The following is a 14,046-nucleotide window of genomic DNA, read 5'->3' as shown; positions in this document are numbered from 1 at the left end:
CACTGCCAGCGAAGAGAGGATTGCACCTTTAGCAGCATATACAGCGCGCGTCGTCATTGAAGGTCTTTTTTACAGTGTCGAGTTCGTAGTTTTGTCGTCTTGTTCTCACGACGTGATCCTTGGATGGGACTTCTTGTCTAAAAATAACGCCGTGATCGATTGCGCCCGAGCTGAAGTGGAATTTTCTGCACTGTGCGACGTACTGCCCGACGACAACCGTTCGGTGTGTCCTCAAAAGCTCACCATCGCTGAAGATGTCGACGTAGCTCCAGAGGCTTGTGCCCTTGTGCCTCTTTCTTGTCCTGCCGTGTCAGCCGTTAGTGTTCTATTTACGCCGTCTGCATCCTTCATCGACCGCAAGCACCTGCCGCTGCCGTCTGCTGTTCTCGATGTTCACGCTGGCATCATGAAGCTACTCGGGAGAAACAGTGAGTTAAGTGACTGGTCGGCCGAGTGCGACGAAGCGTTCACCGCATTGCGCCATCCTTCTACATCGCCACCAATCCTTCGCCACTAAGACCCGACAGCACCCACCGAGGTCCATACTGATGCGAGGGGCGTTGGCCTCGGAGCTGTCTTGGCTCAACAGAAAAATGGCTTTCACGAATACGTCGTCGCCTACGCGAGTCGTGTTCTCTCTAAAGCTGAATGCAACTACTCAGTTACGGAAAAGAAGGGTTTGGCAATTGTGTGGGCACTAACGAAATTCAGACCCTACCTGTACGGTCGCCAGTTTGACGTCGTCACGGTCCACCACGCGTTATGTTGGCTGTCCTCTCTTAAAGACCCGTCCGGCCGCCTCGCACGATGGGCCCTCCGCCTTCAGGAATTTGACATTCGCGTTGTATATCGTTCTGGCCGTAAACACATGAACGCTGACGCTCTGTCTCGTTCTCCCCTATCCAGCGAAGCTGCTTGCTCCACGGCGGCTGATCCCGTCTTCTCGTCTCTAACCATCGCTGACATGCCTGCGGAGCAGCGCAAAGACCCGTGGCTCGCATCTCTTATCGATATCGTGTCCACTTCTGCTAACGCTGCTGCGCCTTCTCGGGCTTTACGCCGTCAAGCACCACACTTTGCCCTACGAGACGGTCTTCTCTACCGCCGCAATTATATGACTGATGGTCGACGGTGGCTTCCCGTCATTCCCCGCCATTTACGACATGAAATTTGCGCCTCTTTCCAGGCCGAACCTCAGTGTGCCCATCTTGGTGTAGTCAAGACGTTTCAAAGAATTTCTCAACGCTACTATTGGCGTGGCATGTACGGTTATATTCGCAAATACGTCCGCTCCTGCATCGCCTGTCAGCGCCGCAAGCCATCCACACCTCGTGTTTCTGGCCCCTTACAACCCCTTCCATGCCCGGCCCGTCCTTTTGATCGCATTGGCGTTGATCTTTACGGGCCACTTCCCTGCACGGTCTCTGGGCACAGCTAGATTATCGTCGGCATCGACCACCTCACCCGATATGCGGAGACCGCTGCCCTACCTGCCGCTACTGCCCGTGAGGTTGCCCTGTTCTTGCTTCATCATTTTGTTCTTCGCCACGATACGCCGCGTGAGCTGCTCAGTGACAGATGCCGAGACTTCATTTCCAATGTCGTTGAAGCTCTACTGGCCGAATGTCGCATCATACATCGGACCACCACAGCCTATCACCCTCAAACTAACGGGATGACTTAGCGTTTCAATCGTACTCTAGGAAATATGCTCATGATGTACGTTGCCGTCGATCAGACTAACTGGGACGCTGTTCTTCCTTTCGTGACGTACGCTTACAACACCGCCACGCAGTCAACCACCGGATTTAGCCCTTTCTTCCTCCTTTATGGGCGTGAGGCGTCGTCCACGATGGACACTATATTACCGTATCGTCCCGACTCCTCCGAGTGGACTTCACTTTCTGACGCTGCAAAGCATGCGGAGGTATGTCGCCAGCTGGCCCGCAGTTTAACATCGGAATCTCAAGGCCGCCAAAAGCATCGTCACGATAAAGATCAGACGCCACATGTTTTCCCTACAGGGTCCCTCGTTTGGCTCTGGGTTCCTGGCACCCCACCGGGATTGTCATCGAAATTTCGAACAGAATACCACGGCCACTACCGCTTCGTTCACCAAACCTCCCCTGTAAATTATATCGTGGAGCCACTCACTCCCCCTTCGGACATGCGTCATCGCGCGCGCGAAACTGTGCACGTGAGCTGCCTCAAAACATACCACGACCCGCTCGTCTTGCCCTCGCTATAGGTCGCCAGTGTGGCTCCTCTTCGCTCCCGGAGAAATTGTAGTGAACGAAGAGCGGATGTCACGAAACACGAGGAAGAGAACAACGAAATGCCGCTACGCTGCTAGAGCTCGCTGGTTTGTGCCTAGACGGACTGTGTTCCTGTGCTGTTCGCCGTGCAGCTTACAGAGGGCTATATTCCCTGTTGAACCCTCAGTAAGACCCATTTCAGTATATATATATATATATATGTGTGTGTGTGTGTGTGTGTGTGTGTGTGTGTGTGTGTGTGTGTATTTACAACGTGTGGATTATTTACAACGTTGTTCAGTATTTGTGACAAAGCAGAAAATACATTGCACTATTCCACGAAGGCGTTAAGTTCGCAGGTGCGAATTAAGGCCGATAAATTACATCGACCGTAAAAGGACAGCAAAACACTGCTCTTGTAAGCGTTGTATAAGCTGTCTTAGTAAGTTTTCTTGATTGAGGAAATTAAGACATATGTTCTTACAATTTTGTTTGCCATATTATATGGGCGCGCATGCTTCCTGTTTCTCCGCCCTGCTAGTTATGTGCAATTTTTAAGAAGATTTTGGTGGCATTTTTGTTCGAATACATCACTCCTCACTTTTCTAGGAAAATCCAAACCAAGACGATGCAAAACTTGATGACCCTGAGATTAAAGCCGACTTGTTGCACGCTGTTTATGATACGTTGGAAGAACTGGTGAGTTTTTCAACCCGTTTCATGATGGCACAATTTTTTTGCGGCTGGCAGCGGAAATTCTGAATTTACACCGCTCTTTTGCAGCCTGCATACGTCAGCAAAGCGGTTTTAAAAGGAATTATTAATTCTTTACTTGCTACAGACATCAGGTAAACTGCAGCACATGTACCTGTTCGATTTGCTCGTGCCAATGATTTGCTGACTGCTGATTCAATCGTCTAGCCGAGTTCGCACATAATGATTTCTGATCATTTCTTTGCAGGTTGAAGCCGAAAGACGACACGCGTGCTGCATATATGCTGCTTCAGGTATCAAGTAGTTTTGATTTGTTAAGCCTTGTTTTTGGAACCCATTCTCTTTCTTATCATTACTGGGATATCAGTACAAGATACATTTTACCGCCATTTCAGAACCCCATTTTCAGTAGCCAAGCGTCATACACCGTATTCGCGCATCTTCTGCTAAAGTGGTGTCCTTGAAAAGTTCGGATCACCAACTGCTCATTCACTGGTTTTCAAAGTGAGTAGCGTTTAACCATGCTGCCGGTGTGTGTTCTGATACACCCGAGCACATTCTGATCATTGCGTTATGAGCCTATGTATCAATATATTTGATTATTTCACCTTCATGCTTCTCGTGAGTACTTGTATCGGAAATGAATTTAGTGGTTTTCATCACCAGCAACTGTATGCTTAAAAGTCTGTGCGTTGTAGCTTCCCTTGCGACCAAGTACAGCATTTTCAATATTTCTGTAACTATGTACTATATGCAGGGAGTATGAAAAAATCAAGATAACATATGATAAAGACACATTTGTTATGCATAATGAGATAGCTTTTAGGGTTTCAGCACATTCCTGAAAAAAAAAAAAAAAAAAAAGTTATGGTTAGGTGCTACTCAATACTGACGCTTACCTTGCCAAACAAGCTGTCAAGAATGGGAACCCACAGAAGCAAGTGAGCCATGCTTTAATAACCTATTAGAAACTCAATATGTACTATCGGGGACAAAAGTTTACAGGACGCATCATCAGGAATCGAGGCCAATAGCTCTAGCTTTAGCCGGTATCCGGGGACCATACTTAATTACCGATCAGGAAATAATACTCTTATATTGTGACATCATATAGTGCAACCAATAGATTGCCAAGGAATGTCGCGCTTGTAAGCCAAATTTACTTTTCTCTTTTTTTTTTTTTTGCCGGACTTTGACAGACATCAAAAGACATCGTAGAAAAAAAGTAAAAACCGCCAACTCTTACGAGTATGGCTTTGACACAGTAAAATATAAGCGCAACCAAGGGCTCTAACCTGAAACAGTAGATCACTTATTTTTGCACTGTTGGGAAGGGGTTTATTTCCGGGACGTGCTACAAAGAACTATTAAAGAAGAGTTACCGCTAACCTCGTATGAAATTAGATTTTTGCCTATAGATAATGAAGATTGTTGTCCTTTTGATTTATAGTTATGCTCGTGGGCCTCTATTGTATATGGCGCTCCCGAATGGAAGGGCATCACTATGATATGGATGCGCGGCCTGCACGCATGTAGTTTCGTGAAAGTATTCACGAGTTTATTGAGGTATTGAAACTTCAAACATATGTTACCTGGTTACCAAGGCCAAATTTGCTTTTCTCGTCTCCTGGAAATTTTTTTCCCAACAGTACCTCCCATTTGCAGAACAGTCTTTAAAAATTATTTTAAATTGTTGTCCTCATTTTGATGGTTGTGTGAGCAGATTCTAGGACACAGTGTGATAAAAAAACTCGAGTATGGAAAAAAATGGGACCGCTCCAAGAGTATGCTTAATTTAATTTAACGTAAAGGGGGCATTGCGGCTGATTCATAACAAATATGCGTGCACTGATTCACCGACTAACCTTGCGGCCATTTCGGGCCTAATGACGTGCCATCTAGAGCGAAACTAGCACGACTAATATATTTATTTCTGCTGATTCATGGCTACTACAAAATAGACCTAGCAAAATACATATCGTTTTCGCAGTCACGACCATCAAGGCATAACATGCATGGGCCATAACAGAATTCTCATGTCACAACGATTGCATTCACGTACTCCTATACTTCCTCCTCGTGATCAGAGAGTGGAATCGCCTAGATCCTTTGCTCATTTCTGCAGAGTCTTACCACAGTTCCCGTCGCGGCTGGACTTCATGTAATGTAATCAATAATACTCTTGGCTAACCATTCAAACGCCTCGCAACACTTTAATAGATTGCTGTCACGAAGGGAATTTAATTTTTTTCTTTTTATGTTTTCCGTTTACTGACAATGTGACGATACACCTGGCTACTGCTTATGTAATCATTGTTGTAGTGTTTGTTTGTGCTTGTTTTTATTATTCCTAAACTGATTGCCATTTTGTTTTTACCTTTGTTTCAGCTATTTACGCCATCCGTGAATGCGTAGTACATACCACATTGCTCCAATTTTGTATGCCCACCAGCCTTGGTCTCAGATGAGACTGGCAGTATTGAAAATAAATAAATAAATAAATAAATAAATAAATAAATAAATAAATAAATAAATAAATAAATAAATAAATAAATAAATAAATAAATAATTAAATAAATAAATAAATAAATAAATAAATAAATAAATAAATTTAATCAGGTCCGCAACGTTGCGTCATGCCGCCTGTCAAAACTTTCATTGCGAAAAGACTGTACACTTTAGTTACAATATTCTGCCTAACGATAATCCCTCAGCCATTGTTATTTTTTATTTATTGTTGTGGCGTCCTATCTTTCAGCTCTTCACCGGAGAGGCTTCGGGCTTTAGTCAAGCGCCTGTTGCAGTTCATCCCCATCAGAGAATTTCTTCCCGCAAACGGGCACAAACTGCCTTCTTTTAGTAAGAGTAGGTGGTGGATTCCCTGTGCAACGAGAGTGCTGGCCCTTATCAGTGCGTACACTGTAATTCACTTGTCTGTTTTTTTTTTTTTTGGCCGCCCCTCGATTCTGGTGTCCCGATCTTCCTCACTGAACGCGGGAACTCAGGAGAACATAGCCTTCGAGAAAAGCTGCAGCTGCTGAACAAATTTGTTTTAATCGCAGGCTTACAAACCTTCTTATTTACCACGCAGAGCTGAGATCAATTGTTCCTTTTTAACTTTAATTATTATTATTTTTTTTTGCTTTGTAAGCTCTTGTTTCAAAGTGGTCGAGTTAATTTGCCTTGCGAAAAAAAAAAATTGGTGCGCTAAATTGGACAAACATACACATAACTGTTTTTTAGAGGAGTAGATGAATGTTATCACGTTATAAACACTAATCACAAATTGTCATAAACGCGACTATGGGCCTGCATTTGTATTAATTATTTTTCTTTGGGGGCGGGGGGGGGGGGGGGGGGGGGGGGGGAGCACTCGTTATACAGCTCACTGCATGCCTGTAAAGCGTGCTCCAACGCGTGCTTGCTTGCTCAAGGAGATGCTGACTTTACAACGACCTTGAGAAGTGCTTTGTGCATTTTGATCGATTTCGCACGAGTTGTTTCGAAATAGCAAGTCAGATTACTTATGCCCGCCAAGTCAAGAAAGCTAAATAGTTCCCGCGAGAGATAACGAACAGAATTGAAGGGAAGGACGCGCACTCAGAAAGGTGCATATGGTGTGCGGTTGCGGTCTCAATCTTGACCTATTGAGCTAGTCGGCCGAAATGGATGGTACATGACATGCAGAACAGTAACTGGCGAAAATTGACGTCCTCGAGTGACTTTGAAGCCTTTAATGCCTGAATTTCATAAAAACAGTGATAAAGGTACGAACTAAGATATGGGTACTATATTGTGCGTTTTGTTTAGTGTGTATATTTAAGTTTATGAAAATAATTTTCAGGAAGAGTCAACTTTCTAAAGGCGACAACTCTTGATAAAAGTGCAGAGAATTTCGGCTCAAATTCTAATATTGTGGGAAAGTGGGTTCGCACAATCTTTTTGTGGCTATGGGCTTGATGTACTGCAGTTCCAGCTGTACATGTGGCGCCATCTAGGAGCCGCTGTGTCAAATGACATATGTTGAACCGTACTTAAACCTGATCATAAAGAGCAAAATCATGAGCCGCGATGACTCAGTGGATATATAAGACGCTCGGCTACTGAATCCGAGTGCATGGGCATGAACCCGACCAATGCGATCCAATGCGATGTTCTTCTCTGGCTTGAAAGAACTGGAGGAGGTCATGGTCAGTCATTGGTCAGCCATAGGCTCCATCGCTCTCTCTCTGTTGGCTGGCGAACTTGAAATATCTGTCGAGAAAACTCACGCGTTGGAGCCGCTGTACCGGATTCAGTTTGAATTACCCGCGCCATGACACGTGGTTGTGACTTCACAAAGCAGCGTAGCCAATCAGAGAGACGGCACAAGAGTTAGACGAGACTTCGACGCTCTGACCTGCCGGATTATTGCTTTATAACTAATATACGAAGAATGTTTCAATAGGGACGAGACTAGTCGCATTCATTTCCAGGGTGGACACGAACGCAGGGAAAATGCATGCAGCCGGGACCATCTCAGGCAGCACCGTTTTTTTTTTTTTTTGTGCTAATCTCGCATACAAACAGCTGCACTCGTAGCAATTGGATTGCTCTCAAGAAAAAAAAAAAAAAGAGAGATCAGGCACTTTTATAGAGTTTTCGCAGTCATTCTTCGGATATCACCCAGACGTCTTAATGTTTTTCGAGCAATGTGGCAACGTAACGAGCGGTGCAACAGGAAGGCGCAAGTCGAAAGATAAAACTTAAGGAACAGACACCATCGCACTGATATTTCTATTTGCTCGTCGTGGCATAATCTATTGACTGCTTTCAATGTTTCAGATGCTGCAAACAACAAGAAGAATCCTAACATTTTGAACTAGACCGAATTCTACAACAGTGCCTTGGACCATATCGACCTGATGTCTGAGTACTACCGGTGGCAGTCTCCCGGCAAGCACACCAAGTAAATTAGTTTCGGCATTTCTACACATATAATTTTTTTCCTGATATTATTATATGCTACAGGTAGTTTTTGAGGTCCTTGGAAAACAAAGACGTTCTAGGTACAGTGACATAGACATAAAAAAAAAAACAGCCATTAGGGGCCACCTGTTGCTTTCAGATTTTACGCCTGAAAACATTCCGCACTGCTGCTGTGTCAGAGAGGACAACTAATCAGTCTGTTCACTGTGGACAACGACAATACAGTGATCATCATCCGTGTGTCACCGGCGAAGCAAATAAGAAAAAGAAAATTATATGTGGTTCGGGCTAACAATGTCCTCAGCAGTATAAATATTTTGGGCTTAATTAAATTTTCGCGCGATGTAAGTGCGCTACAATTCCGCCTAACAGGTTCATACTTTATTGCAGGTTTTCGTACTGCCAGTACCCTTTTATTTTGAGCATCGTGGCCAAGAAATCCATCTTACAGCGAGATTCGGAACAGCAGATGATATTAAACGCACGGGTAAGCACAATAATAGCTCTCGAACATCGTGTACTCGTTCACAGCGACAGCTGCACAAAATTATGGTAAAAACCGGCTAGGCAGCTTTAGACTATGCGCGCGGCGTTCTTTTCACGTTCCTCTCGCTAACGGTTCACGCACACTAAAATGAACGTGATTCTGCACGATTATGTAAGGTGGCAGCTGCTGATAGGCACGCTTCTTTTCTCTTTCATTTTGCGACGTGGAGAAAGCCCACAGTGGGCTCTATTTCTTGAATCACATCCTTGAATCACATCCGGTTAGGGAGGACGTTAGGCAAGTTAACTTAGAAAGACGGGCTAGTTGGTCTTGATATGTAGACTGCATATTTTGGCAGCGTAAAATTAAAGACAGGACTAAAGGAGAAAGACAAGGGAGAAACGCTGAACTTCAACTGATAGTTTAATGGACGTAACATCAATATATACAAATACATTTTGTATATATTGATGTTACGTCCATTAAACTATCAGTTGAAGTTCAGCGTTTGTCCCTTGTCTTTCTCCTTTAGTCCTGTCTTTAATTTTACGCTGCCAAAATATGCACTCTAGTTAGGCAGGTATTCTTTGGAATTGGAGGAGGGAGAGGAGGCTGATCAGGGGGGCAGGAGGTAAAGCTATCGCCTTCACTTTGCCTTAGAAGAGGAAAGAAAGCCTGGAAGTTTTGAAGCGAAAGGTTCACTATGCTCGGTAGAGCCGATCTTAGCGGGGAACTAAATTTGACCTTAAAGTGACCTTGACCTAATTAAACGTGGGTGCCCACGATTCCGTGGCGTCCATACAAAAGTATACTGCGCCTTCCTTTCTCCAAAACCTAGCTGAAACGGAGAGACAGCCCTCTTTTGTGCGATGTCCGCGCACATTAAAGGCCCTCTGGTGGCCGAAATTACTCCGTAGTCCTCCACAACGGGAACTCTTTCACTCTTTCCGCTTTCATTTCCACCTTCCTCTCTTCCTTCAAGTCTGGCAGATACTGCGCCTGTCCTTCCTTATAAACCAATGTACAATTTACAAGCGAAAAAAAAAACGAAAACGACCTTGACCTGTTTTTGTGTAGGTGTCCACTATTCCATGGTGTCCACCTAAAGGACAATTCGAATTCCTTTCCCCATAACCTAAGAAAAATCATAAAATAAAAACCCGCGGATTGAAAAGGCGGTGTTACAGAGGCTATCGCTGCAACACTCACAGCTTTCGCTCTGTCACTAGGTTCAAGCCATGCTTTACCCTCACATTATTTATATATTCATTTTTGCAATACTTCTAACTCTTTCATCCTCAACAGAGGAGCCTGCTGAACCGCGCACTTCACCACCAGGCGCCGGATATTGATGTGTTCTTTCTCAACCTGAACGTTCGAAGGTCTCATCTCGTGTCGGACTCCCTCAACGAGGTGAGCAAGCAACTATGTTACCTTCTTTTTGTGCTTTCGACTGAGCACCGTTCACAAAGAATTGTATGATGCCAGAGAATACTTAGGAACAACACCCATCTTATCGCTTTCTCAGATTGCCCGGAAACAGAGTGATCTGAAGAAAAAACTCAAAGTTACTTTCGTGGGCGAACCAGGGCTGGACATGGGAGGGCTCACAAAGGAGTGGTTTGTGCTGCTTATCAGGCAGATATTCAGCCCTGACTGTGGTGGATGATATATGTGGCGATATGTTAACACGGAATTCACGCGATTAATTCATGCTGCGCACTTACCACCCATCGTTTCACTGATATTTGCAGGCATGTTCGTATACCACAACAAAGCAAGGTGCTACTGGTTCAGCACTACGCAGCTCGGGAACCTACGAGAGTACAACCTCATAGGCGTTATATCCTTTACTGTGCGCAAAGTAGGATGCGTTGTTGGGAAACTTGGTCGGTACCGAGTATCGCTTGATGGTTCATCTCGATTGTAGTGCTCTTCTCGTCTTGCCTGCCTTGCGAATATCCTTTCAGCGCAGTACACCTCGGTTGCCTTTGTGCTGCACGGTACAGGCCTGCCTCATCACTAGCAATAAGCTCTCGTGAACTGTAGCGGACTACGTAGAGCGAATTTGTTCTATTCCTTAAATTTAGCACCTAATGGGGCTCGCCGTCTATAACTCAATCATTCTGGACCTCCACTTTCTTACGGCGTGCTACAAGAAACTGCTCAACCCTCCTGTCGTGCAGCACAACATTGAGAATTCGTACGTCGGGATCTGCAAGTTCACTACAGATGACCTGGCAGAAGTGATGCCGGTAAGGTAGATTCGGCCGGTCACAATTCTTCGTTCTTTTTTTTTTAAAGCTCAAGTTCTTTTTTAATAAAAAAAAAAGAGGGGCAAGGAGTAGGCAGTGAGCCATTTTGGGGCTTGAAATTCCACATGCAACTTGGTCCTTACGCGACAAAATTATCTGCCAGCGTTCTTCCCTTCTGTCGTGTCTCCCGCACCCCATTTCCATTATAAGTTCTAAGTCTGTTCTTTCCGTTATAAGTCTGGGCTTTTACTGAATATATATGCTTAGAGCTCACGGCAGCCTTTCTGAATTGTTCAGTCGAGCAAACGAAATCCAACAAACTAAAACGACAAAATCGAAGTTTTAGCCTCCCGTCGAACACTGCTCTAGGTCTTGCAATAAAGGATGGCAGAGACATGACCGGCAAAACCCCAATGGTGAATAGCATATATTTGAGTATAATAGCAATGAAATTTAACGGAAAGATGCCAAGGGTAGAATAAAGGTTCACAGTGCAGGCGAATGACGATGGTAGTGATTTAATATCGCATAGACAGCGCTATGAATGCAGTTACCTCATCAAGGTTTTCCGCTTGCGATTTAAATCGAGCAGTCTGCAAACCATCTGACTATTTATGCACAACGTGAGGATAAAGTCGCATGGTTTGTTCCCGATGCGCAAAGTGGAATCCAGGGCGATGCATATAGAAGGGCATGTGGCTGAAAGAATGCTTCGTACGGTCAAGTGTTGGTGACAATGGCGTGGGCAAAAAAGGACAGACAGGCGTTGTAGCCCTGAAATCAAGCCTTTATTGGGCTGACTTGCGCCCGTAAAAGAACTATGCAACTCTGCGGCAGCGATAGCAGCAAACCTGCTCGCTAGTCGTTGAAGTACGAATACCCGTTGCACTCGTCAGTGCTCAATTCAAAGTCGTCGAAGAAACATCTGGATACGACCACCAAAGGTGGTTCGAACACCCTGGAAAAATGTGAAACAGGCGGGCGTTGTTGTAATCATTCCGGATACATCTCGGCCCATTTTGCGTGACACAGAGAATTAAAGATCCGAGTCTCACGCCACTTTGCGTAAACAAACAAAGAGCGCAAGATCGTTTCGTGCCCTACAATCACTGTGATGAGGCCGCATACTGTCGGCTGTTGCAAAACCAACAAAGAAAGGCTTCTATGGTTCGCGGCAGTATTTTCACCCAGAAGTTTTACTTATCGTTTTTCGACCAAGCCTGGTTATCAGCAGATGCTGCAACTTGTTCCACGTATCTTATACATTTGTGCACAAGCGCCTGCTAAGTGTGATGCAGTGTATCAGCTAACGACCAAAACCGTTATTTTTTCAGAGCAACATTCCGCCTCTACTCGAACTCAGCTGCTTCCTGTACCTGTTCAGGAAAAATAGGCGCTAATCATCAAGTGGTCCGTTGGCATTGTATAGTTATATTGGGTTAAAATACTGAAGTGACTTGGGCTATACAACAAAAGGGCACCGTAATTGAGGATCCGGGTAATTTCGACCACCCGGGGGTTGTTTGACAAGCACTGGCATCTCGCAGCATATGGCGTCTTGCGATTCGTCCCCTCGAATCGCGGCCGCCTCGGTTATAGGACCGAACCCCCGCCTTCGGGATCAGCAGTAACCCTAGCGACTGAGCCATTAACGGCGGTGTCAATGGTGCGTTCTATATGAAGCTTGAAACATACCTAGTACAATAGCACTCATTTTATAAACCAGGAGATACAATGGTTTCCGGTCCTGAAAAGGGTGAAAAAGCCGCGCTCCGCCGAGAGCAAGGCGACGAAGAAAAAAATGAGGAAAGCTCGCACTCTCGTGATACCGCGCGACACGTTCGCTCACGAACTGAGCTCGGCGTCTGCCACGTAGCCAACAAGAAGCGCCCGCTAAATATTCGTTAGGGCTCATTCACGGCTTGCGTTTCATCTTCAGCCATCCGACACCGAACGAAGTCCTCACTCCACCGCCAATTCTCGTTCAGGTCAGTGAAGTCACGCTTCTCTACCTCCTTCAACGGAAACTGGACGCAGGTGGCTTCCGGAAAGGACTTCGACTGCAGGTATAGCGCAACAGTTCTTCCATCTGGAACCAAACGCAGCGAACCAGTTCGAAGTTCCAGCCGCTACAAGGGGAGCGTCGCTTCTCTATAGGAGGCTGCTGTTCTCTTCCGTATTTTGGTGGCGCAGCACTGGTCGCACAATTCTGAGATGAAAGCACGTTCGCCTTGGAACCACTTCCTTGAGCTGGCCGCCTACATCGAGACACTCTTCCTCAAAGCAACGGAAGAAGGAGTTTCTCTTCCCTTTGGTGAGCTCAAGCGCATGCGGGAGTCTGTCCAGACCCAGGCACTCAATCGTGATATTGCTAAAGATTGCGACCTTGAAGCGCCCAACATAAGCCAATCGCCATCTGGCCTCGGTGGCGTCAAGCAATACGAGGAAGAACTTGGCGACCAGTTACTATCCGTCTTCCAGGGGGCCTACTATGTTGATGCATCGTTGGTGCTAGCATCATCTAGCCACAATGGCATCAAGAAACAAGAAATACTTGGCAGCGAGTTCCAAGAAGTCTTCAAAAAGGGTCGTCCTGATGTTGCACCACATGTGCTTCTTTCATCTTGCCGGAGTGGCTTCAAAGAAGTCGACGTATTTCGTGACGAACTTACAGCACTCTTCAAGAAGGGTCATCCTGCTGATGAACCGCATGCTCTACTGCCATATGTCCACGGTGGAGTCAAAGAAGGAGTACATGGCGGCGAGCTTCCAGCCGTTTTCAAGACAGGTCATACCGTTGATGCAGCGCGTGCGCTTCTGTCATCTGGCAGCGGCGGCGTCAATGAAGAGGGAGTACATGGCGGCGAGCTTCTCGCCTTCAGCAAGGGTCGCCCTGTTGACACACTGTGTGCGCTTCTACCACGTGACCGCGGTGCCGTCAATGAAGAGGAAGTTCATAACGCCCAGCTTCCAGCCTTCCGCCAGGGTCGCCCTGTTGATGCACCGCGCGCGCTGCTGCCACTTGGCCTTGGTGGCGTCAATGAAGAGGGAGTGCATGGCTGCGAGCTTCCAGCCTTCTTCAGCAAGGGTCGCCTTCTTGATGCACCGCATGCGCTTCTGACACCTGGCCGCGATGGCTTTCATAAAGAGGGGGTGCATGGCGGCGAGCTACCAGCCTTCTTCGGCAAGGGTCGCCCTGTTGATGCACCGGGTGCGCTTCTGCTACGGGGCCGCGGTGGCGTCCATGAAGAGGGAGTGCATGGCGCGGAGCTTGCAGCCTTCTTCAGTAAGGATCACCTTGTTGATGCACCGCGTGCGCTTCTGCTACCAGGTCGCAGTGGCGTCCATGAAGAGGGAGTGCATGGTG

The 14,046-nt window shown here is 46.1% G+C and overlaps 1 pseudogene; it reads left to right on the top strand.

Moving 5' to 3' along the window:
* The first annotated feature begins 406 nt into the window (after positions 1-406).
* The window catches only part of LOC146205967 (putative E3 ubiquitin-protein ligase HECTD2), a 198,739-nt pseudogene continuing 185,099 nt past the window's right edge, over positions 407-14,046 (top strand).

The sequence above is a fragment of the Amblyomma maculatum genome, chromosome 1 (genome assembly GCF_055883805.1).
Source record: "Amblyomma maculatum isolate TAMU_Amacu chromosome 1, ASM5588380v1, whole genome shotgun sequence".
In the NCBI taxonomy this organism is placed as follows: domain Eukaryota; kingdom Metazoa; phylum Arthropoda; class Arachnida; order Ixodida; family Ixodidae; genus Amblyomma; species Amblyomma maculatum.
This window is presented reverse-complemented; position numbering and strand designations above follow the sequence as displayed.